The sequence below is a fragment of the Athene noctua genome, chromosome 1 (assembly GCF_965140245.1).
Source record: "Athene noctua chromosome 1, bAthNoc1.hap1.1, whole genome shotgun sequence".
NCBI lineage: Eukaryota > Metazoa > Chordata > Aves > Strigiformes > Strigidae > Athene > Athene noctua.
In genome coordinates this window covers 209,095,571-209,120,828 of record NC_134037.1, presented here as the reverse complement: position 1 = coordinate 209,120,828, position 25,258 = coordinate 209,095,571, and the positions used below count along the sequence as shown (strand labels likewise).

The window sequence follows — 25,258 nt, the reverse complement described above, 5'->3', positions numbered from 1 at the left end:
TGTCACAAAAAACTACATAGAGAATTACAAAGCATCTTCCTAAAAAAACCCAACAGGTTTGAAGGATTGGACAGGAAGAAATCAGTGGGGCAGCTTGTCCCAGATAGAATCAACAAAGAAGACAAGTCTGCTCCCAGTCAACAGACATGTTAGATCTGTTGAAAATATTTGGTTTTTTTTCACATGCTTTGAAAGGCTGAGAACTATCCTACCTTCTTTGAATCTGTGTGGTGGATGCACCTATTTGCTAGACCCAAGAACACATTTAGAAGAAGGAGAGAGTATGAAGGACAGTCTAGCTTTTCCCATTGATGCCTCCAAATTCAGCATGGTGTTGTGTTGTGGTTGTACGGTACCAAGCACAGCTGCAGTGTACCAACTGTGACTACCCAGCACAAAGAGATTAAGGTACAACTGCCCTCACAGGGCAGGTAGAAACACAGGGGAAAAGAGACGTGCTGTACTGCAAATCTGTGGTCTGTAGGGATGCCTGGGATCTTGAGCTCAGGCCCAACACCTGCAACTTAACAGTATCTTGATTCACACTTAGTCAAACTAACTACATTATTTGGCATCCTATATAAAACATGGCTATAGTAACAAAAGACATGGTGCAGGTGCACATATACCAGCAATGGCATTTTGGCCTTCATTAAATCAGTGTGAATTTTGCCACTGAATTCAGCAGGTAAAACACAGCGTGATTTTGAAAAACTCCCCTGGCATTCCAACATTAACACTTTCATTTTCTGGAATTATTAGTCAAAAATCACTAAAAGATGATAGTAAATAGAAACTGTATGAGAGAACTTGACTAGCCTTCCCAGATGTCTTCATTCATTTTCACTTGTAAAGAAAGGCAGAAAAAATATCAAAACATTTCCTTGTGGCTAAAAGAGTGTTATCTTGCTTTTCTTTCAGACAAAATACCAGCTTGTAACATTTACATTCAAATAGTGTTCGGATCAGTGAAGTGGAAGTAAAAGTAACAGGGTTGTTGGGTTCTTTTATAATTGTGTGAAAGAAGCAATTGCGTCAACTTTATGAACAGCAAGTTCTTAGGTCAGGGAGCATTCAGAGACAAGCCATGAAATAAAGAATAATACAGTTAGGATATCAGTAAAATAGTAGAATCAGCACTTCTTACTCTATTTAACTGGAAAAAGATGAGGACTGCCTTGGGAACTAATGCTTCTTAGCAGTATTTGGGCAGAGAGCCAAAAGGAAAATGCATTTCAGAAAGAGAAAGACTGGCCGGTAGTCGGTAAGATAGGTAATCATGGCAAGCCACCCTAAAGCAGCTAAATCCAGGTTTTTAAACTGAGCATGAATGAGTCTTTCAAGTCCTTGTGGATGAAACTAGAAATCAGCAGTGTATGTGTCCATCCTTGAATAGTCCATGCAAGGTTCACAAAACCTAGTTTTTCAGTTTGTTACTGAGTCATTTTATTGTGTAGCTTGTTTATTTGTAATTTATTATAAAGAGCAATAGATTCAAATAGTCTAAGTGTAAATGCAGATTACTGCCCCTTCATCCTTTTCTTCCTCAAATTGTTTTCAACTTTAATCCAGGATTATAAGTACTTTCATAATAAGCAGCAAACATAACTCTTTAGGCGTAACAGGGATTTTTTTTCTCAAAAGTAACCACATTCTCAAGTTCAAACATAAGAAGAGCTGTTGGAATAGAAATCTGTGTTTATGCTGATGAAAATCTTACTATAGTAGCAGTAAGTGCTCTTATGATATGCAAATAGAAAAGGTAAGACTTGAAAACAGCTGATATTAGAAAGAGTGATAATTAAGGTACAGAGAATATTTATTTCCTTTTAAGAAATATTTGACATGCTTTTAATTTGACTCCTAAATAATGTTAGGCGTTAATTAACTTTGGCATCAAGACTAATTTTGGTTCTCATGTGTTAGTCTTTTTAAATAGAATATGTCTTGTATGTCTTTATGATTATTCATATGTCTGTTAGCAGCATACAGAAGAAGAAAGCTAAGGGTCTCAAGTCTAAATTCATCCTTATATTACAAAGGTTGACAACCTGCCAAACATTAACTTTCATACTTTTCTGTCAGCTGACAAGCCCCCCTAATTTGTTGCCCATTTCTCTTCAAAAAAGTTTAATGAGATTTTAGAAGTACATGATTTTGCTGATTTCATCTATGCATTTTTAAGGTACGATTTTTAGACATTGTTTGTCATTTATCCTAAAAATATATAATTTTCTTCCATAACAGAGTCGTAAGAGTCTTTCAATCTACTACCAATAGTCCTCTTGTCAAAGAGAGACTCAGAAAAATCTTGAATGCTGCATAATCTGCACAGCACCCTGCTACCTCCTTAAAACTCAAAACTGCATTGTAAATTATGACCTAATATGTTACCAGTCTATGATGGAATTTCTCATTTTGAATAGAGAAAAAAAAAGCAACAGTCAGCACTGAACATTTCACAGCATCTATAATTTTTCTTCAGCAGCAAGGTATAGTTTTCCTTGTCATTGAAAGTGATCATGTAACCATAGATGTCACAAATAAATAGAAATGAATTCGCATATCTGTCATCAGTTGGTCTTTAGAGTTGAAAGATTCACAATACTGTGAATTATTAGGGATTTTAAGAAATATAATAATAATTGAGTTTTGGTTTTGAAACGTGCCCTCTGTTCATTTAAATTGACATCCACGGATATAGCAAAAATATATGTGAGCATACTTTCTTTTTTGAATGCGTTCTTGTGGGTTCATTTTGTTTTTTCATGATAGTAATTTTCATAGTAAATCATACAATCTTTTTAAATCTTTCTGCAATTTAATATCCATCTTACCCAAGTCTAACACTGTTCCTTTGATCTCACGTCTGCAAATCTGCACAAGTAAGCTAACACACAGTTGTGTCGCTTGTATGTGGCGCATCATGGGGAAACTTAAATTTCTTACGGTTCTCTCTAATGAATGGTGGAGGCACTGCACTCTTTTTCTTCAAATAACAAAACAAAAAGACTGAGTAAAGTATCTGGAAGTTTTCAAGTCAGGTACTGAGTCTTCTGTAAAGATCTAATGTGAAAGGAGATAATTATCACAGGATCTTTGCCCCTCTGCCCTCACTGAAAGAATATTTCATGTTCTTTACATAATTCTGAAGGGTTGAAATAATTTTTGAGCATGTTATCCTCATATTTACTTTTACTTTTCTCATGGCTTATAAAGACCAACAAAACTTGAACTGTGCTTCATTTTGGGAAAAATATCAAAAAGGCTGCTAATCCAGATCTTAAGAAAAGGTCTTAAGGGATAAATATACTTAGCTTTCCTGGTTTATATCGTAAGTATGCTATAACCTTTCTGCTGAGATCAGCCCTTTCATTCTCTTCCGAAGTAAACCACTAATGAAATAATTGATTATGAGAGATTGTATAAACATAGTTAAATCTTGAACATTTTGCCACCACTTCAGATGAGCTGCGTATATTATGCTGCTAGGACCATAGTGAAAAAGAACAGGATTTAACAACCCTTTGTCCCAATTTTATCTAAAAGCACTATCAAAATGAGTTAGGTGGCTTAACTGCCAATGTTTCTGTACTAATTTTGGCTGGGATAGAGTTAATTTTCTTCATAGTAGCTAGCAGGAGTCTGTATTTTGGATTTGTGCTGAAAACGGTGTTGATAATTCAGGGCTATTTTAGTTACTGCTGAGCAGAGCTTACACAGAGTCAGGGCCCTTTCTGCTTCTCACACAACCCCACCAGTGAGTGGTCTGGGGGTACACAAGAAGTTGTGAGGGAACACAGGTAGGACAGCTGACCCCAGCTGACCAAAGGGATATTCCATAACATACCACATCCTGCTCAAAAATAAAAAGCTGGGGGAAGAGGAAGAAAAGGGGGAACATTGGGACTGATGGCATTAGCCTGTCCAAGTCACCATTACGCATGATGGAGCTCTGCTTTCCTGGAGATGGCTGAGCACCTGCCTGCTGATGGGAAGTGGTGAATGAATTCCTTGCTTTGCTTTGCTTGTGTGTGTGGCTTTTGTTCTACCTGTTAAGCTGTTTTTATCTCAACCCATGAGTTTTCTCAGTTTAACCCTTACAATTCGCTCCCTCATCCCAGCAAGGCAGGGAATGAGCAAGCAGCTGTGTGGGGCTTAGTTGTCAGCTGGGTTTAAACAATGGTTTCTTTTGCTTTTAAATTATTTTAAAGGATATTCAGTAGGAACAGCAATAGCATGCAAAAATACAGTTACATGTAAAGGATAGAAATAAATTACACAGCAGTTTTCTGTATGCACCTGTAGAAGAGATAAAACAATACATTCAGCATGAGAAAAAAGTGGTAAGTATTGCCCATAAACACTTATTTAAACAAAAGCTCTAATTTTCTAAAATTCTCTAAATATTTTCAAATCAGCAGTTTTTCCCCATGGGATTGCCTGTGTATTATAATGCACAGTTGCTTATGCAGCACAAATTCTTGTATGCTGATCTTCTAAACTATAGAATAATGCTGTCTGTATGTGCCTTACATAAGATATTTAACTTATCTTACATGTCTTACATATGTTAAGCTATTCCAGAGAAAATTGAATAGTTTCAGGAGGAGAGAGAGAGAGAAAAGCAACCTTTGGCATTAAATACTCTGCCTGGAATTCATCTCATGAAACTTTAGGCGATAAAGAGCTATTAAAGATTATAGTCTGAAGCAGGAATTTAGTTAATAGGAAGAGTTAGATGATGAAAAAAAAAAAACAGAAACAGCTGTAAGTTAAAGGCCTCCCTCCTAAAACGTTCATCGAGAATAGGTTGCTGTTGTAGGTATTGACACTGACAACTAATCACATTTATACAGCTAAATATAGGTGAGATGTATACAGAATGGATAATATGAGTCCCAGAAGAATGCAGATCAGGTTCCCTCAGGCAGAGGTAGAGAACTGAACTTGGTTCTCTTTATCTGGAGTAAAGTCTCTATCCAGTGAAATACTGGCAGAGAAGCATTCCAGGCCCCACAGTTCTTGCTCTTCCAAATTGTCTCTTCAGCATGTAAACCCCTATGTCTCTTAAAGCACCTACTGGCTTCAGTCATTTAAGGAAGGTAAGTAGAAGAAAACTCAGTTTCTGAGCCCAACAATAGATGTATGCCAAAAAACCTGCCTGGTTATTTCAGTCAATACATATGCAGTCTGAATGTGCTTAAAAAAGGAGACTGTGGTGCTTGAAAAACTCCTATAGTGGTTTAGTTACCTGAGCAGGACATGCACTGCCAGTATTAGGCAACAGTGTTGTGTGGGTTTTGAAGAGCTTAATTTTCAATTTAGGCATCCGAAAATAGCAACTGAACACTTATGTCCCCTTTGAGAATTCAGTGTAAATGAAATAAATCTGTTCTAGCTCTTTCCTAAGTCAAGTGGGAATACAGAGTCTGTTTCACATATTATTTCTGATCTTTTGGAGGGTGGGGGTTTTTTTTGAGGGGGGGGAATTCTTGCTGTACCTTATTGCAGTCTCCAAAGGATGATCATAAGAAACTATGCACTTTAGTCCCTAGAAAAAGAACTTGTGTTTTGGTTTTCTGGGGGTTTTTTTGGTTTTTTTAAGGAAGTATATTCAGAGACTATGCATATATTTATGTCCTTAAAAAAGAAACACAACGGCACAGCTCTTTATTTTGGCCACTAAAAGCAACAATGGTGTTTTAGTCACTGAAATTGTGTTAATATACTTCATTTACTATATTCTTTATGCAGTTACCTTTGTGCTCTGAGATATATAAATGTCTCTGCTTGGTACAGGAAACCTAAGAAGCTTATTTCAGATGGTACATTTGAATTAGTCACCTGAAAATTGGAACACATCATCTTAAGACTTGATATTGCATCTCTTATTCTTTAGTCCTCAGTGCTACTTTTGGAGAAGGGAGGCTGGGAACGGTCATTTAACATAGATTCTCTATCCTCAAATTTAGAAAATGTAACAGCCTCATTAATGATCCATACCTTTTCTTCTCCCCTCAAATCATTTCATACTGAGTATTCAGAAAGATAGTAATTCCCCACCTCATTCTGATCTCTGACATTAATTTTGGTCTCTGTTGCCCAGCCAAGGACTATATTCCTTGGCTGCATTTTCTTCAGTCCTAGACCCTAGTAGCCAATAATAATAAAAATGTATGTATGGGAGGGTGAATGATAAAGAACAAAATAGCATACAGAAAACTAATATCTAGTGGAGCAGTTCAGATGTCAATATTTGATGCCATTATCTTCTCTCTCAGATCATTAAACAGCTGATGATACTGAAATGGAGCAGAGAACTGCTTTCGCAGTATTTTGTGTGTAACTGTTATGGTTCCCTTCCTAGACTATTTGCAGAAGCATTGGGTGGAGTTCTTACTTGCCCCAAGGAAAAATTCCTTTACTATTTCATAAATAGCTGTTGAACTAAATGCCCAAAAGTTTTCAAACTGTCTGGACATTTATGGGCTGAGTCATTCTACTTATACTTTACAAATGTATAGACATTTGAATAAAATACAGCTAGTCCCCTGGTTTTTCCATCTTTTCTTCTAGAGAAGAGAGTGAAAAGGGAAGAAGCAAATAAATACTTGATAAAGCATGTATATTATAACATTAAAATGGGAAATGTGGAAACACTGAAGTAAAATGGTATCAAAGTAACAAGAAAGTTAATACTGTTCCCGATAACTGTACTAGTACAATAACAAATAGAAATTCAATTTCTAAAACACTGTTGTAGCAAATAGAGGTGAAAATTTTTTAAAATGGGCTTTCAAAAGAGACCTGAGATATACAATAAATACAGAGATAATTTAGCCATCTGTATGTTCCAAATCTGTATGTTCCAGAAGTACCTGAAAAGCAGAATTGTGGCAAGAATTTAAATAAAATGCCAGTGCATTCTGGAGTTGGATTTAAAACCAGACGGATGCAGCAAAGTTTTAGAATATAAGTATGTGAGGTGAAAAGATGATACGATTCCTGCCATATGAACATGGCATTGTCATATAAATTTTTCAAACTGTCAGTGGGTCTACAATGTTTGTATTCTCATGTGTCCTTCCCATTTTCAGTGAATGAGATCAATTCCATCAAATTCTGCTCACCTCTTTCTCTGTCATGTAAGATGTTCAGAAAATACCAGCTGCTTTATTTCTAAGAGGTCTTTTAACCCAATGCCCCCCCACAGGTGATGCACTAAACATTCTTCTAAGGCCATACTTACATCCTTATGACTGTATCAGACTAATGCTCTAAACAATAAATAAAATAATAATAAACTGAACTAGCAGATAAAATTTGGAGTAGGAAAAAAAAGTCATTTCAAAATGCAAAATAAGGAACTAACACGATAACAGTGAGGTCCTTACTTTACAGCTGTTGGGCTGAAGAGATAAAGATCAAAAGAATAAAAAAAAAAAAGTCCTAGAAGGAAATTCAAAGGTTCATGTTTCCCATTTTGATCCGAGACAGAGTACTATGCCTACAACACTGCAGATTCAACCATTTAATGAGGATGACTGTTTCACAATTTTAACAGACAATGTATTCCTGTATTCAGATAGCTTTACTCTTAGAGAACGTTCGTATTTCTTAACTATATTTTCCTTGCTGGAATGTCATACCATTTTTTCTTATCTACTGAAGGCATGGAAAGTAGCTAATTTCACAGAATCACAGAAACAACTAGGGTGGAAAGGACCTTGAAGATCATCCAGTCCAACTGTTAACCTAACACTGACAGTTCCCAACTACACCAGATCCGTCAGTGCTATGTCGACCCGACTCTTAAACACCTCCAGGGATGGGGACTCCACCACCTCCCTGGGCAGCCCATTCCAACACCTAACAACCCGTTCTGTAAAGAAATGCCTCCTAATATCCAGTCTAAACCTTCCCTGGCACAACTTGAGGCCATTACCTCTTGTCCTATCACTTACTGCTTGGTTAAAGAGACTCATCCCCAGCTCTCTGCAACCTCCTGTCAGGGAGCTGTAGAGGGCGATGAGGTCTCCCCTCAGCCTCCTCTTCTCCAGACTAAACACCCCCAGGTCCCTCAGCCGCTCCTCGTACGACCTGTGCTCCAGACCCTGCACCAGCTTCGTTGCCCTTCTCTGGACACGCTCGAGTCATTCAATGTCCTTTTTGTAGTGAGGGGCCCAAAACTGAACACAGGAATCGAGGTGCGGCCTCACCAGTGCCGAGGACAGGGGTCAGATCCCTTCCCTGTCCCTGCTGGCCACGCTATTGCTGACACAAGCCAGGATGCCATTGGCCTTCTTGGCTACTTGGGCACACTGCTGGCTTCTGTTCAACTGGCTGTCAATCAACCCCCCCAGGTCCCTCTCTGACTGGCAGCTCTCCAGCCACTCCTCCCCAAGCCTGTAGCGCTGCTGGGGGTTGTTGTGGCCCAAGGGCAGCCCCTGGCATTTGGCCTTATGGAAACTCCTCCAGTTGGCCTCAGCCCATGGCTCCAGCCTGTCCAGGTCTCTCTGCAGAGCCTCCCTACCCTCGAGCACATCAACACTCCCACCCAACTTGGGGTCATCTGCAAACTGACTGAGGGTGCACTCGATCCCCTCGTCTAGATCATCAATAAAGATGTTAAACAGGAGTGGCCCCAAAACCGAGCCCTGGGGGACACCACTTGTCACTGACCACCAACTGGATTTAACTCCGTTTACCACAACTCTTTGGGCCCTGCCATCCAGACAGTTTTTTACCCAGCAAAGTGTGCGATCATCCAAGCCTCGAGCAGCCAGTTTCACCAGGAGAATGCTGTGGGAAATAGTGTCAAAGGCCTTACTGAAGTCAAGGTAGACAACATCCACAGCCTTTCCCTCATCCAATAAGCAGGTTGCTCTGTCGTAGAAGATCAGGTTTGTCAGGCAGGACCTGCCTTTCATAAACCCATGCTGACGAGGCCTGATCCCCTGGTTGTCCCACATGTGTTTTGTGATCGTACTTAGCATGAGCTGCTACATTGTTTTCCCCCGCACCAAAGTCAAGCTGACAGGCCTGTAATTTCCTGGATCATCCTTCCAACCCTTCTTATAGATGAGTGTCATATTGGCCAATTTCCAGTCTGTTGGGACCTCCCCGGTCATCCAGGACTGCTGGTAAATGATGGAAAGTGGCTTGGCGAGCACCCCAGCCAACTCCTTCAGCACCCTCGGGTGTATCCCATCTGGTCCCATAGAATTGTGTCAGGAGCAGGTCACTGACTGTCTCCTGGACTGAGGGGACGGTCGTTCTCCCAGTCTCTGTCTTCTGGCTGAGGAGACTGTATTCCCTCAGTACCACTAGTCTTGTTATTACAGACTGAGGCAAAGAAGGCAGTAAGGACCTCAGCCTTTTCCTTGTCACTTGTTACCATGTTTCCTCCTGCATCTAGCAGGGGATGGAGGTCTCCCTGGTCTTTCTTTTGCTGTTGACATACTTACAGAAACATTTCTTGTCCTTGATTGCTGAAGCCAGACTAATTTCCAGCCGAGCTTTAGACCTCCTGATTTCTGTCTTGCTTAGCCTCACAGCCTCTTTGTAATCACTGAGTGTCTAGCCCCTTCTTCCAAAGGCTGTAAGCTCTCCTTTTCTCCCTGAGTTGCAGCCAAAGCTCCCTGTTCAGCCAGGGTGGTCTTCTCTGTCACCGGCTTCTGTTACAGCACCTGGGCACAGTCTGATCCTCTGCCATTAACTCTTCCTTCTCAAAGAGCGCTCAGCCTTCCTGGACCCCTATACCCTTGAGGATCGACTTCAAAGGGATCCTTTCAAGCAGGTGCCCAAACAAGACAAAGTCAGCTCCTTGGAAATCCAGGATGTCAGTTCTGCTTAGCCCTGTCCTGGCCTCTCCAAGAATAGAGAACTCTGTTATTTCATGATCGCTGTGCCTTAGTTGTCCTCCAGCTGCCACATCATCCACCAGTCCTTCTCTGTTCACAAAGAGGAGATCCAGCAGGGCACCTTCTCTGGTCGGTTCTCTCACCAGCTGCATCAGGAAATTCTCTCCCACACATTCCAGGAATCTCCTGGACTGGTCCTGCTCTGCTGTGTTGTATTTCCAGCAGATGTCTGGGAACTTAAAGTCTCCCACAAGAACAAAGGCAAGCGATCATGAGATTTCTCCTAGGTGCCTACAGAGTATTTCATCCACCTCTCTGTGCTGGTTGGGTGGCCTACAGTAGACTCCTACTCCTACCCTGTTGGCCTTCCCCGTGGTTCTAACACAAAGAGACTCCACCCTGTCTTCACTACACTTGTGCTCAAAGCAATCATAACAGTCCCTAACATACAGCACCACCCCACTGCCTCTCCTTCCTTGTCTATCCCTCCTAAAGAGCTTGTAGCCATCAATTGGCACACTCCAGTCATGGGAGACATCCCACCATGTTTTTCTTTTTACAACTGTTTCTTGATATTGGAGACCATTCTTATATTCCAGCTTCAGTAATTTTTCTTTTATGAATAATAAAGCTGGCTGTTTCTGTATGTTATGATTATTAGACATCTGGTTGCTCCCCTGTCGTATCTCTCTAATTGGTCAATTTTTCTTTGAAATGCAAGGCTCAAAACTAGGCTCAGTAGACAGAGAAAGCTTTGCCAATACCAAAGAATTATTTCATGTGGCTTTCAAAAAATATTTCTCGTTATACATCTCAGTATAATAGCCTTTTTCCAGTCACCTGGCACTGATATTTTACTATCAGCTGAGGATTTAATATATGCCTTAGACTTTTCCCTTACAGCCACCACCCTGCCTATTGTTTCCATCTAATATTTTTTCAGCTGATTATTCTGCCTCACTGAAGGGCATTATGGGTTGGGTTTTTTCCATAATGAATCCCATCCTGTTTCTTTCAGTCCACTTTGTCAATTTTTTGGTCCTGTTTTCTAAAGCATTTTTTAATTTTGTTGTCTGTGAATTCAATAGATATGTTCTCTATTCTGTCACCAAGGTTGTCAGTGAAGTATGAACACTATTGATGTATTACTGGATCTACATCTGTTGATCATCATATATCCTTCCAGTCTTACAATGAACTGTTGATAGTAGTTAATTGCTCTTTGAGTGCAGTTCTTAAACCAGTATCACACATGTCTTAGAATAGTTGTGTAACACTGCTTGCTTAGAAAAATATCTTGTGAGGCAATGTCGGAAGTATTTTTTAGGTTACTATGTTATTTTCTACTCTGTTTTTCACTAGGCCTTATTCTTAGAAGGAAATTGATTTGGGTTTATTCTTGACAAATACATGTTTTCTTGTATTCATCTTCATGTCATCTTTCAAGTTTCTAAAATTCTTAATTTCTTCCAGTATTGTTTCAGGAACTCAGTGTAAACTGAGTAATTTATAATTCTTTGTCTCTTCCTTTTTCCACTTTCTGCAGCTAAAGGTTGTGTTTGACCTTTTTAAATCTTATGAAATGTCATCATCCTCTCCAGATTCTGAAAAACAACCACCAATGCTTCTGACATTGTTACAGTAAGTGTTTCATGTACTCTAAGGCAAATTTCCTGAGATTCAGTTGATTTGACAACATCTAATTAAGCCAGATATTCCCTCCTCAGTTCTTTCTCTGTTCTCACCTGATTTCTTGCCTTTCTGTAAAAAATGTTAGCTGACTGATACCTACCTGGTAAGTGCAGTAACAACCCTCTGATTTCTCCAATACTTGGAAATTAGATTGGTCTTCGATGTTCTTGTATCTCCTTAAACCAAATTTGAACCATTTCTTAGAGATACTTTTCGTGCTCAGACAGGACTAATCTCTCTTCAGGTAACCATCACAAAATTTTCTAAAGATAGGCAGAAACTTCTGTATGGTCCCTGATATTAATTGGTGTTGGTTTTGTTGTGTGGTTTTTTCCTCTTTTTTTTTTTAACTGAAAATCCATCCCAGAAATAAAACTTATATCTTCAAATTGTCATCAAAGATAGGATTCGGACAAAGGTGTGATTCAGACACTTCATTGTAGCGGTTCAGTACACCTGCATATGTTCAGGTCTTTCTGATATATGCTACAATACTCTGAACATCCTTACAATGCAGGACTGGCAGGTCAGGTACATATGAAATGTCCTGCAACATCCTGCTTCACCTTCAGCTGAAAATTCAGAAGGTGACATGTCTCCTCTATGTCTACTATCTTATCTGATAGCTCATGCAGATATCCCAGGTACGCCAAAATGTCTTAGATGGAGCTTGGCACCGACATTTAGGCAATGGATTCCCTTCACTATTAAAAATATAAAAATATATATATATATATACACACAACTATACCGTGTAAATTAGGTGTCTCATTTACAACTCTAATTCCACCCCAGGTTTTGGAATAATAAAATTATTACTGCTTGGAAATAATCCTGCTTCTCATGAAACGTGCTTGCATGCCCTTTTCTCCAGAAACAGTTCCGTGCTCATATGTATTTGAGTCTTGTCCTGTATTCTTTAGCACTAGGGAAATTAAATAAGAACACCCCTCCTCCAAGCTGTTTCTAAGAGTTAATCTTGCTTCTCTTTTCTATACTTAAGTTATAATCCTCTATTTGTGACACCAAAACTGGTTGCTGTGGAAATAATTGCACTGTTACCAAACCTGATTAAGAGTTCAGGTAGAGAAGCAAATTCTTAGAAATAAAGATTCTACTTCAACATTAATATGCTTAGTAATGAATACAGTATTAAAGCAAAATTGTTTCTAAACAGAACAGTTTTTTCCAAAGGTCTCTAAGATGTATTACTATTTTTTCAGCCATCATCAAAATTTTTTTCCAAATTTCTATGTAAATATCTTTAATAAGAGACAAAGAAGCAAAACAGAGAATATATATAATACAGTGAGTGTGTTTCCAATATATATTCTGAAGTGGCAGAAAAAAGTCCCTGAGCTACAGTTGCTGCTCACATACATTATTCTTGTTTCTCATGCTGCAGATTAAACCATCCAAAAGTATTTTTCTCTTAATCGCTTTTTTCAGGTTAGTGACTTTTTTTTTTTCAGAAAGCCTATAGTTTTCATTCATGTATGATAAGCCTAAAATTAATCTGAAAAAAAAACCCAAAACAAAACACAAAAACGTGAAAGTAAAGCTAGATCACTTTAAAAGAAAACAGCAATAGACAAAAAGATTTCTTAGATAGCATCCCAAAAGCACTGCTTACTTCAGGGTAAAGTGAGTAATGTTGTCCATTCATCATCATATGTAAATAATATTGGCAAGCCTATCTCTTGTATGCTGAGAGCACCACTAAACATTCAGTCACAGAGGTTTACACTAAAACACTTTGACAGCTTGCAGACATTTTAACCCAGAGACAAGTATCTCTGTGTGACCACTAATGATTCTGATGCATGAAAAGCAGCAACTGAGCTGAAACAGAGGAGTCAAAGCTACTAAATTAAATGTAACTATCAGATACTTGAAAGCATTGCTGATAGTTTCTGTAGTAGGTGTACACCCTAATTGTAAAGCTTGAAATCCAGACTCCTAAGTGCGTATGATTTATTTGTTCTTACATGTTGGTGTTCTATGCATTACTTTGGCTAAATGGGTAAGTCAAGAGGAGATAAAGTCTGAGGTTTTATTTGATCACATGTGCTTAGCAAACAAATGTTAGGGAATTAAAGCTGGCAGTAACAGTCTTCGACACTTTGCTGAATTAGCTGATCAAATGTAGTTAATGTACCTTGCGTCACAGGTAGAATGCAGCTTTAAATATACTGTATCCTCTAACTGTAAAGCAATATTACATTTGTTATTTGAGAGAGAACTATATTCAGCACTTGACCAAACAGGAGGAATTTACATTGCAGTCAGGTTAACTTGTTCCTGTTTCTTTGTTCCTTTCAGTTGCCAGTATCTTTGCTCCTCTGTGCCATTGTTGCTGTCTCCCACTTCTATGTCAGTACCGCTCCAGCTGCAGGAGATGTTTAGCAGACATGCACAAAGAATGAGTCCCAGGGATCCAAGAATACAAAGAAAAAAGCAAAACATGAAGGCAGGGAAAAGAGACAGAATCTAAAAACTATGGAAGAAAGAGCTGTTATGAACCATCTGTGTTTCATCTGTACAAATTCATATTCTGGAGAGGGCGTTAAAGATAAACTTCCGGAAATCATAGCAACACTTAAACTGTGTTAGACTCCCTCCCCTGTTGCTGGCCACACCGCAAGCACCAGGCTGTATTTCTCGAATCTACCTGCAACGAAGAGTTTGTTCAGCAGCACCTGATCACTATAAACCTGCACCCTTAAATCTAAGTTATCTTAAAATATCTCTCTAAGTTCCAGTATAAATCACAAGTTTTGTACATCTATTTAAGAGGAATAAACCTCGGGATTCCTACCAATGCATACAGGCAATGCAAAATTTAGAATAATCATGAAGCAACAGTGACAATCTCTCTTCCTCAAACTTGGTAGCAGCACCATAAAAGCGTGTCTAACGGTGGCATGGAAAACTCAAGTTTTAACAGATTTCTTTCATGAAGTCTGTGTGCAGTTGAATAAGAAAGTCAAAATACTGAAAAAATCTCAGCCTGTTGATACCACTTTCAGTTAATTAATATTGCCACACCTTTATTAGGAGCATATTTTGGCTGTGGAACACTTAGAGAGAAGTAATAATCTGAACTAATTTTGATATGAAAAGTGTAAAATCCTGAGTCCATAGTATATCTTGATATCTGGTCCTGGTATAACAACATGAAATTAAGGTCAAACTTTAACACATATTAAATTGAATTAAATTGAATTTGTACTGATGAAATAAAATATTTTCTCTTTGAAGTTCTACTCCAAACTTTATTTCAAGCTTAAGAAATGCTTGTTTATTGCAGCCAGCTTGTTCGCACATACTTTAACTGCTCCCTTGGGATCTTGTAGGGTGTCTTTAATTTTTAATTACTGGCCGTGACAGTCAGTGATGCCTTTTAAATTTGTGTCTTCTAGCATTGCCTAGAGAACATTTATCATAAACTTCCCTATCACTGCTCTTTCATTTTGAGACTTCTGTTAGTTTCTCCTTTTTTTCATTTAATGTTAGCAAACTGAAACAAAACATCTCATCAATGGGTTATGGCTATGTTAGCAAACAGTGCAATCCAGTATGTAGAGTGAAATAGCAGTTGCTGAGGACCTGTTGTCTATATTATATGAATTTCAGGGTGTTTATTTCATTATAGCTGTAGTGGTTCTGTAGACTGTATTTGTGTTAGATACTGAAATACGTTAGGCAAAGTCCTGGAGTGCTTCTTTTCAGTTACTGCAGTTTAATTGGAAAGCAATGTAGTTTGTGCCTGCTGTCTGAGATGTGACATGAACAAAAGCACCACAGATACAGGCACTCCAAGAATCATTTCAAAAATCTCACTCCTGATCCAAATCGAAATACTAAAGTAGCACCCCTAAGTTTTAAATGCATATAGGACCACTACGAGACAGAAATACCTGGGGAAAAAATGTTCTTCTTTTTCAGAAGACAGAATATCCCATGATTCTACATCAAACACTAGCAACTCCAAAATATCCAGCCTGTGTTCAGGGCGCTTTTCAGCTGTGCGTAGAGGCACACAACAGTACTGAGCAAGTAACTACTTGCTTAACTGGGTACTTGGTGGATGGTGTTTTGCTCTGCCTTGAGGATACTAGCGGACATTTGCTAGGCACCACCAGAAAGCCACCCTGCAATATACAGTTGTTAGGCAAACTGAGCAGCTAGGGAACTCTGAATCTCCAACATCTGTTGAAACTGAATTCAGAGTATTCAGCTTGAAATAAAAATGACTTTGTGTTGTGCTTGACAAAAAAAGGCACAATAATGTGACAAGCATAGAATGACCTGTCTACTGTTTTGATTCTCTTTTTCTGGGTACTTTCTGAGCAGGAAATTGCATCTGTGTCAATATATATTCTCTAGATATCTTATTTGTCCAATAACTCCTGAACCCATTTATAATTTTACCACCCAAATGGAATATGTGGCAAAGAGTCAAATACCGAATATCTGCTTTTTAAAGCCACTACTTGATTTGATGCCTTCTGGCTTTTGCAACATAGGATATGCCTACCTTAGCAAGTAATACAGTGCAATGGAAGTGAATTTGTAGAATGAAACGCTTTGTGCTGATGACCTGATACCCTACAATATACATTTGAGGGGGTTTTACTTCAAGCTAACTGTAGTTTGGTTCCATGAACACCTGTTAGTGGCTGGATCATTTTAAGTGAGTAGCTGGAGTGCATCTTTCAATTTATTTTCCTTTTAAAGGAATCTATTTCATGTGCGCTGAAGCCGCTCTACACTGTGAACCAAAGTGGATATTTGCTTCAAGTGTTCTCCAGATCAAAACAAAACAGTGATGTGGATTCACATTGCTAGTAAGTGTTCCCTACTCTTCTCTCTGCTATTCATAATTTTACAGATCTTCACATTTTTTCAGTAATCTCTTTTCCTAGCTGAAGAGCTCCAGTTTATCTATTTCCTCTTTGTATGAAAGTATATATACTATTTATCATCCATGTTGCCTTCTTAAGTTTATTAACTCCTTGGGAACTGCACTGCAAAATTCAAATCTAAGAGAGCTCTCTGACTATATTATAGCAGTGCTAAATGAGGAAATGGCTGTGACCCACTTGTGGGATCCTAGAGTCAGTCTGTGGAACTGAAGGCTCATCATGTTCTCATTCATTCCTTAGGTTGGCACACTGTTGGTGTGGAGGAGAAGCCTCATTCACATACAGGGATAAGTGGAGAAGTAGAAGGAGGCAGTCAGGAAACTGGCAATTTATAGAACTAAAGGAATAAAAAAATTACCAAGGGGAAATTCAAGTAAATTAAAGGTAAGGGAAATGGAAAGGACAGAGAAGAGAGGTCTCAAGTCACATATTTCCTTTAGAATTTAGAAGAAAATTCAGCATTCCTCTGAAAATACGTGTCAAATAGACTGATAAAATAGCATCCTTCTTGAAAAAATGGTTCTGTTAGGTTGTGTCTAGATTCACGGTTTGCTTTTGAGCAGAGCCCCCAAGTCATCCCCACTTACTGCACATAAGAGAGCTGGGTCACAGAGCTGTTTGTATTTTCAGAGGAAACCAATAAAGCCTTCAAACCACCACCACCACCACCTCAACCCCCCCCCAAAAAAAAAAAAAAAAAAATGCAAACAACAAACAACCCAACAAATAAAACAACCAACCAAAACCACACCACTCCAGGTGCAAGCCAAATACACTCTGGCCCTCTTTGGAGAGTTAAGGGTCCTTATCAATGAGTGGTCCTTTGGATCAATCCATTCCCACGTGCCTGGTGGGAACAGTCAGTGCAGATGATAAGATTAAATCTCATCTGAGGTAAAACTCTGTACCACATATACCATTGCAGGGACCTCACTGACAGCTGTTTTGATCTGCTCATCCTCTTCTGTTGCTCTAAATTACCTGTTAACGTATACGTAGCCTTCAAAAGTGAATGATAATTATTTTAGCTCAAACATCCAGTGCCTCTAACTTAGTGCAGCGTTTCACAAAGCATTTGTGAGATTTACTTTCCTTTGTTTATATACAGCAAAAAAGTGACTCTTAAAAGAGAAATAGACCCCCATAAACAAGGTCTGGAAAGGCTGGAAAGTCACATGCTGAAATGTTAGGAAATGTCAGCATTACAGTTGCAGTCACAACTGCAAGTCAAGTCAATTAGAGCAGAGCTTTGTATGTATGACGTACATTTAGTGTTAATGCTACTAAAATTCAGGTCCTGTGTGGCTTAAAAAAAAATGTAGTGTATAATTTGGATGACTTTCTCTTTAACAAAATGTTCATTACTGTTAGTTCTCTAGCACTTTTGGAGCAACTTGTCTGTCAGGGGTGTGTTCATATATTGTGGCATAGACATATATCTATAGTGCTGTGAGTTTTACCATCTTAGTCACTGGTAATGTCTACCAAATTGCAATCAGAGCATTTTTTAATTACAGCCAAACTATTGCAGGAGTGTGAATAGTCCGAAATACTGGCTATGCTGCTGTGACCATGTCTGCTCTCCAAATGGCACAGTGCACTACCACTGGGAGCATGTTGCTTCTGTGTCACAATTTTGCTGATCTTCTGCAGCACTGGACACAGACCTCACTTTTTTCCCATGCCAAGCCTGTAATTTCTGTTTCAGTAAAAACACACCTTTTAGAGGGACTCCCAGACTTTGTCTGTTGTGTCCACGCTTAAAAATATGATCTTCCTTCCAGATGCATTTGTCCAGTTTCATATTCTAGCTGGGACAAGGGAGAGATACTTTTTCCAGCACTTATATGAGCTAAAGTGACAGTATCATCATGTGAAGTTTTCAGTCTGTGCTTACAGGCATAATGTGGAATTCTTCTTAATGTTGCCTAGCAGTGAGATTAAACATGGCTAAGTGAGTCAAAATGTACTGGCTTGCAATTCTCGTGTTGTCTGTAATTTGCTCTGTCCTCTAATGTTGCCATGATTGACTGCTATAGCGGACACAAATTGAAAATATACACACGCAAATTTAACTAGGTACTTATTTGGCTCTAATGTTTTTTGGGGGTTGTAAAATACAATGTAAGTCATGTTGTGAAAGGTCTTTTAATGAGAATTTTAAAACAGTACAGAAAGATAACTTGCTTTTTCAGAGATACTTCTAAAAAGTTTAAATAAATCTTTTATGTAGTTTTTTATCCATTTATGTAACTTTGAAACATAAATATAAATCAAATTATTCGGAATACCTTTGGAAGACAAGTAAAAGACATCTAAATACTTCTTGTGTGGAGGAGATGCTTTCAAATATTCAAGAACTATCTTGCATCTCATTTTAATTTGCCTTAGTAAATTGACTCCTTTGTTCTATTTGTCTGGTTTTCATAGTAGTTACTTCTGCTCAAACTGTTCTCCTCTTCTAAGGAGCCTTTGCAGATAGTATAAGCACGTTGTTTTTTTGAGGATATATCAACTGAATTCCTTTCATAAACATGTAACTTAAAGATAACATTGCAGTAAACACACTCATGCTAAAATCAGGTTTCTTTGGAAGATATGCAATCTTAATTGACCTGTCATTGTGAACGTTCAGCGATAATCATTAAAAATCCTACTTTGATTTTGGGGGTTTCTTCCCAATTTAATCCACTATGTGAATAAATTCAGCAATCCATATTGAAAGGAAATAAATTCATAGAAAAATATATGTTACATCTGTGGGTATAACAATACATAATCTGGATGTCAGATTGTATTTACAAGATACTACAGGGAGCAATTTCTAATAAGAAATACTTGGTATGTCAAGAATTGCACAAGTATTATTGAATAACTGATTTCTGTCTTTTTTTTTGTTTTGAAACATTTGTTTGCTGAAAAAAGAAAAGTAATTAAAGATCTTCCAAAACATGCCACTTAAGTCTACTTTGTTAAAGCACAGGATTATTTGGGGTTTTTTTATATGCCTCTGTTCTTCACATTCTCCTGCCAGTTTGGGTTTCACATAAATCTCAAGCCATGCCATACCAGTTTCATCAGTGATGCCAGTCCTAAAGCCCAGCTGCTCTTCTGTCACTTTTTTTGTCTCTTTGCATGCCTCTGCAATGCACTGAATATGTTCCCAATGCAACACATCAAGTACAGCCATCTGCCTATGCTAACACAACAGGAAAACCTCTCTTGTCGTCTTGTCACTTGAAGCAAATCTCCTACTGTATCGCTACTTCTTTGTTTGTGCAAAAAGTGAATTGTAAAGGAACAAAATATCCCCAGGTTGTCTTCTCCTGATGTTTTCCAAGCTTGTCCATTCTTGATCCAAAGTTTTCATGTTCCCAGTGTGGATAGTCCTCCTGTAGCCAGGGACTACACTGACACTTGAATAGCAATTTATTATTACTTCAGGTGTTCCGTACTGTGCATAATTCTAAATTAACCTATTCACAACAATTCTTTATGCAAAAGTTTACTAACAAGCCCTGATACAGGTGATGCGTACCATCCATCCACATCATATTTTGGTGTGCATTGGGTGCTTCTCATACTCTCAAAATTGGTAATATCAACCAACACAAATAAAGGAAGTCAGGTACTATTATACTGTGGACAGAGTAATCTGTATTTATATTATAAATATTCGTTTCTCTGGTAAAATTAATTGAAGGACTTTCTGAGACTGGCAAATCTCCCAAAAGCAGAAAAGCAGGATGTCAAGTTAGGTCCAAATAAATAGATATTCAGGAAGACAGTGGTACCACAGAGCTCAGGAGGTAGACCTTACTTGTTTTCAGAAAAGTGGCTATGCACCATCTGAAAAAAAAACCCGTACATGGTAGGGAGGGAGAAAAATTAGATTTGAGGGAGCAATAGGAGTAGATCTATGTCTTGGAAAAGATCTGTAGAGGCACTAGCTAGCCTGCTAGCACAGAAACATCTACAACTGTCATCACTGTAGGTTATAGAATTATCCACCATTAGGGAAAGAAAACCATCTGTCAGTGCACAGACCCCTTCCTTAATGGACATGTATTCACTGTCCAAAAGTGGCACATAGAAGAGCAGTATTTGCTGTTGCCGTGCATAAATGTCCACATAACAAAGTGATGTAGAGACTAGGTCTTTGTCCGCCTTTGAAATCTGTGTCTCAAGGGGGCCTGTGTGCAACAGCTGCCTTTGATCCCTGTTCTTGTAATGGGCAAAATCTACTTGTAATAGTCAGGCTATCATCTTAGATGGATAGTTGGAGTATTTTGAGAGCTAGGGTATGGCAAAAGAGAAAGGAATCAGTGAGGGAATAGCCTTACATCATCTGAGCCAAAGAAAAAGAGTTCATGCATTGATGAAGGAATTAGCTCACTATACAAAAAACCATTAAATACGTGCTTCAGCATATATCCTATGTAAATCAGAGTAACCACCACAACTATTCTTTTTCAAAAAGCGTTGTAGTTCCAAATACGTATTTTAATTTTATTTCATCCACTTTTCAACATTAATCTGATTTTTTTTTCCAGTTTCTGATATTTTATATAATCAATTATATTACATCTAATTAGGTGTTAAGTTTAAGTGCAAGTAACCAGACAAGTAGACCTTTTAATTACAAAGTAATTATGAAGTTATTGTGTTGTACAATTAATTACATATTCATCTTTATTAAAACTACCATATGGTCTATGCATAAGCAAAATTTCATTTGAAGTTCAGTATTTTCATAATTTCCAAATGTCAAGAATAATTAGTCTAAATCATAGTTTTCATTGCCTTAGAAATACAAAATGCTTACAAAATGTGGACGTGAAACTGTATAGATGAGTTTCGTTTCGATTTCCTAACGATTCTGTAAGCAGAAAGACTGTTGACATAGCTTCAGGTTTTGTGTCTAATATATAATTACTTTAAAAATCTCTTTCAGGAGGGTCAAGTTTGCAGCAAAACTTGAAGCATTGCCAGCACTCAAAATCATGAAATACTTTACTGTTATCATAGATTTTATTTAGAAAGCAAGCTGCACAGAGCTGCAGGACAAAGTAGAGTGATACGTATCTTGTTGTTCAACCCTGCTTTGGAAGTGTAGCAATGCAGTGCCATTCTCATTGTAGTCGTAACCAGTGATGCTTCACAGCAGCTTCAAAGAGACTTGATTGGCAGACGAGCCTCAAATCCCTGCAGTCACATCTTCATGTTTTTTTCCTACCAACTACTATATTTCATACGATGCTCGCAGCTGACAAAAAATTACACCAAGTGATTAGTGTTGATGAATGTTTCTTATTCCTAATACTTTGCTGCACAGCCTTATTACATCTCCATTGTGGTGATTCGAGCAAACTTTTTAATTAAAGATTGGGAAGGAAATTATGATTTGGATTGAAGTCTCCATTTTATAATACATATGAGATGTGAAACACACAGGGTTGTAACATTGTTCTGAATGTGGGAGCAGCAGGAAGTTGAACGTTTGATGATAATTGGTGTCTCAAAAATCTAAGCAATAACTGAAAGGATTTCTCAAACTGTAATCCAAATGGCCAAAAAATAGCTGTAATTAGTAATATTTTTAATTGTCACTGCAATTTACCTGTGATGAAAATCTTGGTTTTATTTTTCTGCTTTCTTTATTGGCAATTTTCAGAAGAGTACTCTTCAGGCATAGTTTTAAAAGAGCATTTCAGTACAAACCTCAGGGAATAGTCTCATTCTTTAACACTTTCAGAGAGAGTTAACATGCTTGACATATTGTGCAAAGAGTTAAGTCTCCTCATTAAGGAAAATAAACCAAATCACCATATTTCTACTTCTCAGTATATCAATATGAACTTCTCATATAGGACCTGTGTTAAGAACCTTATCTGCAGATACCTGGAGAAGTTACTGATGAGTTGTTGATCACAAGAAGTGAATAAATTATCTTTTTTTTTAATGAATCCTCATATGAATGAGATAACTAAAAATGATCACAGTATTAATGCAACAGGACATCTATATTTCCTCTTTTCTGTGACAAACAAAAGTTCACAAGTGCCAAAGGGAGCCCACTGAAACAGGCTGGATAACAATCTGTCCAACACCTACATGACGATTATGGTTATGGTTATGATTGTGGTGGTTGTTGTCAAACATTTACTTCAGTAAAAGTAGGTATGTGGGTCAGCAAAAACTGTATGGCAGATTTGATCTAACCTGGGAAGCATAAAAAAATCCAGTGTTCCCACATTAGAGCATGATCTTTGATATCACTGATATTCTTTAGACACTCTACAGATAAAATACTAATGGTAAAGCCTGAGCAACTCTTTTTTTTTTTTTTTTTTCCATTTAAATGGAATAAAGAATGGTTGTGAAGCTGCCCTGCAGTTTTCTGGTTAACATACTGCTAATGAAAAGGGCATAATATATAGTTTGGCCTTTAACATTTTTGCATAACATAGTTTATTCTTGAGGAAAAACCTATTTCTTTCACTAGTCTCACAATGGAAGTTCAAAGAACTAGGAAGGAGAGAAAAAGTAAAAACAAACCCTTTAAGTGAAAAAAAAAAAAAAAAAAGCCCTAACAAAAGTGTTGTAATTTTCTTGAGCTGCCAATCAAGAACTATAAACCAAACCAAGTCTGCACTAATTGTTTTCTACTGCTCGAAAAATACATTATTTGAAAAAAACACAAAATCAGAGTAGTAAAAGATATTTCTGTTACCTTGGGAAATTGTTTCTTCTGTAAAAAAGTTGAAAAGGAAGGCCCTCTTTTTTTAATTAGCAAACAGCTCTTTTTTTCCATTTTAGCTAAACTCCTTTATTAAAGTTATTGAATCTTACTGAAGTAACAACCAAAAAAGCTTTAATCAATCTTTTGAAAGGCAAGCCCTATTTCAAGTATGAAACTTGGGTTTCACTTAGTCTGATGAAGCCCACTGACAATTACAGCTGATAAGTTAAAGAGCAGATATCATTTAAATTTTGATTTTAAGACTAGAACAAATACTACCAGTAGAGTTTTCTTTTGAGGAGAGAGATTTTCAGTAATGAGCAGTCAAGTCCTTTTAAATATAAACATAATTCTTTTCATTCTGTTTGTCTCTCGGGTATTTTTGAGTCTTCAATACTATTACTCAATCTTTTTGATAGTCAAAATGCTGCAACTTCAGGTGAGTTTTGACAGTATCATTACAGGAAAATAACTGGTAATGTGCTTGAATCCTTCATGGAATTGTATTTTATTCTTTTAGTAGCATGTAAGTAACATAGTAAACAAGTATTTTTCAGTGTGCTTATTATTGCCCTAATTAGACCTACAAACTTATAATGGTGGAGATGAGAAATAGATGTTATGGTGAAATTATTATCCTCTGGAAGTGTTTAATGGACCAGTTTTGCTTCAGTTTTCTGCCTCCTTCTACTAGAAAACTTACACATTTCAGGCTTCCTTAAAACCCATAATGTTAGAATTTCCAAAAGCTTACTTATGAACTCCTAGTTTAATTAGAGAATAAACGTGTATTTAGAGAACATACACATGTGTACACACATACATACAAACACAGGTGCTCACACACGTACATATGTATACACCCACACACCCATCAACACACACGTGTATCTGTGATCAAAGAGGAAAAACGTGAAGAATTCAGATTACATTATGATATGATCATCAGCTGAAGTTGAAGATTATAATAAAAAACTGCATTCAAAGGAAATAGTGCTTGTAGTACACAAACTGGTTTGGATACTGATGACAGCAAAATTCCCATTGTTCAGAGGAAAACTTCTTCCTATCGATGGGGAGAGTTAAATCACTGTGGCAATATATTGTCTTCAGCATCCTCAAAGAAACAAGATGCATGTAGGAAAACTCTCATGAAAAATTATAAATACAGGCAAAACATTTAGCTCTCAGTCTCTTAAACCCCTGAAATCCATAGGAGGCACTCAGAACTGAAATTTACTGTATATATAGTTCAAGGGTGCCATAAAGTTTGAACACCTTCAGTTCAGCCTCTGCCAAAATACCTCAAAACTTAAGGTTCCTTCTCTGCTTGTAAGTATCAGTTTGACAGATAATGCTACTCCATAAATAAAGACTGCTCTTTTACAATAGGGAATAAAATACACAGAAAAGTATTGTTATTAACTAATTTTTAAAAGCTTAAAACACAATGCATACTCAGTTTGTAGACCAGGCAACAGTATGTGTGGAGCTCAGGTTGAAAACTAAATGAGAATTTCCTGGCCACAAATCAGAACAATAAATCAAGTTGAAGGCCACGGAATTTGTGTCAGTGGAGAATATACACATCGGAGCTAGTGAGCAATCCTTGTAGAAATGCATTTGAGCCTGCCTACATATTTCTTGTGGCTCCTCCTTGACCTCTCCAGCACACAAGTGATGTGTGTTTTAAGAAAAACATTTAATAACAGCAAACCTAAACACTTGCAACTTCATAGATTTCTGAAGAGTAGAGATCAGCATTAAAAGCTTGCAATTGAACTTTGATTGTCCTGTTGCTGGAAAAATGCTGAAAACGTGAACAAAAGGTATAGGAGAAGTATTAGCTTTTCACAGGTCCAACTAATAAGTAGGGAATGGTTTCTTTTAAATACAGACACTGATTCTGCAGTACCATTTTAGGGACATAAACACTCATAGTGATATTTTTGACAATATTGTGGCTTTTCTGTTTTAATTGCTGCTGGCTGCTTCCCTGCCATTCATAAAAGGCTATGTTTATTTCCTTC

The 25,258-nt window shown here is 37.7% G+C and overlaps 1 protein-coding gene across 1 annotated transcript in view; it reads left to right on the top strand.

Annotated features, from left to right (window-relative positions):
• The window catches only part of GPC6 (glypican 6), a 795,485-nt gene that overhangs the window by 194,941 nt on the left and 575,286 nt on the right, over positions 1-25,258 (top strand). The gene's annotated exons all lie outside the window — the stretch shown is intronic.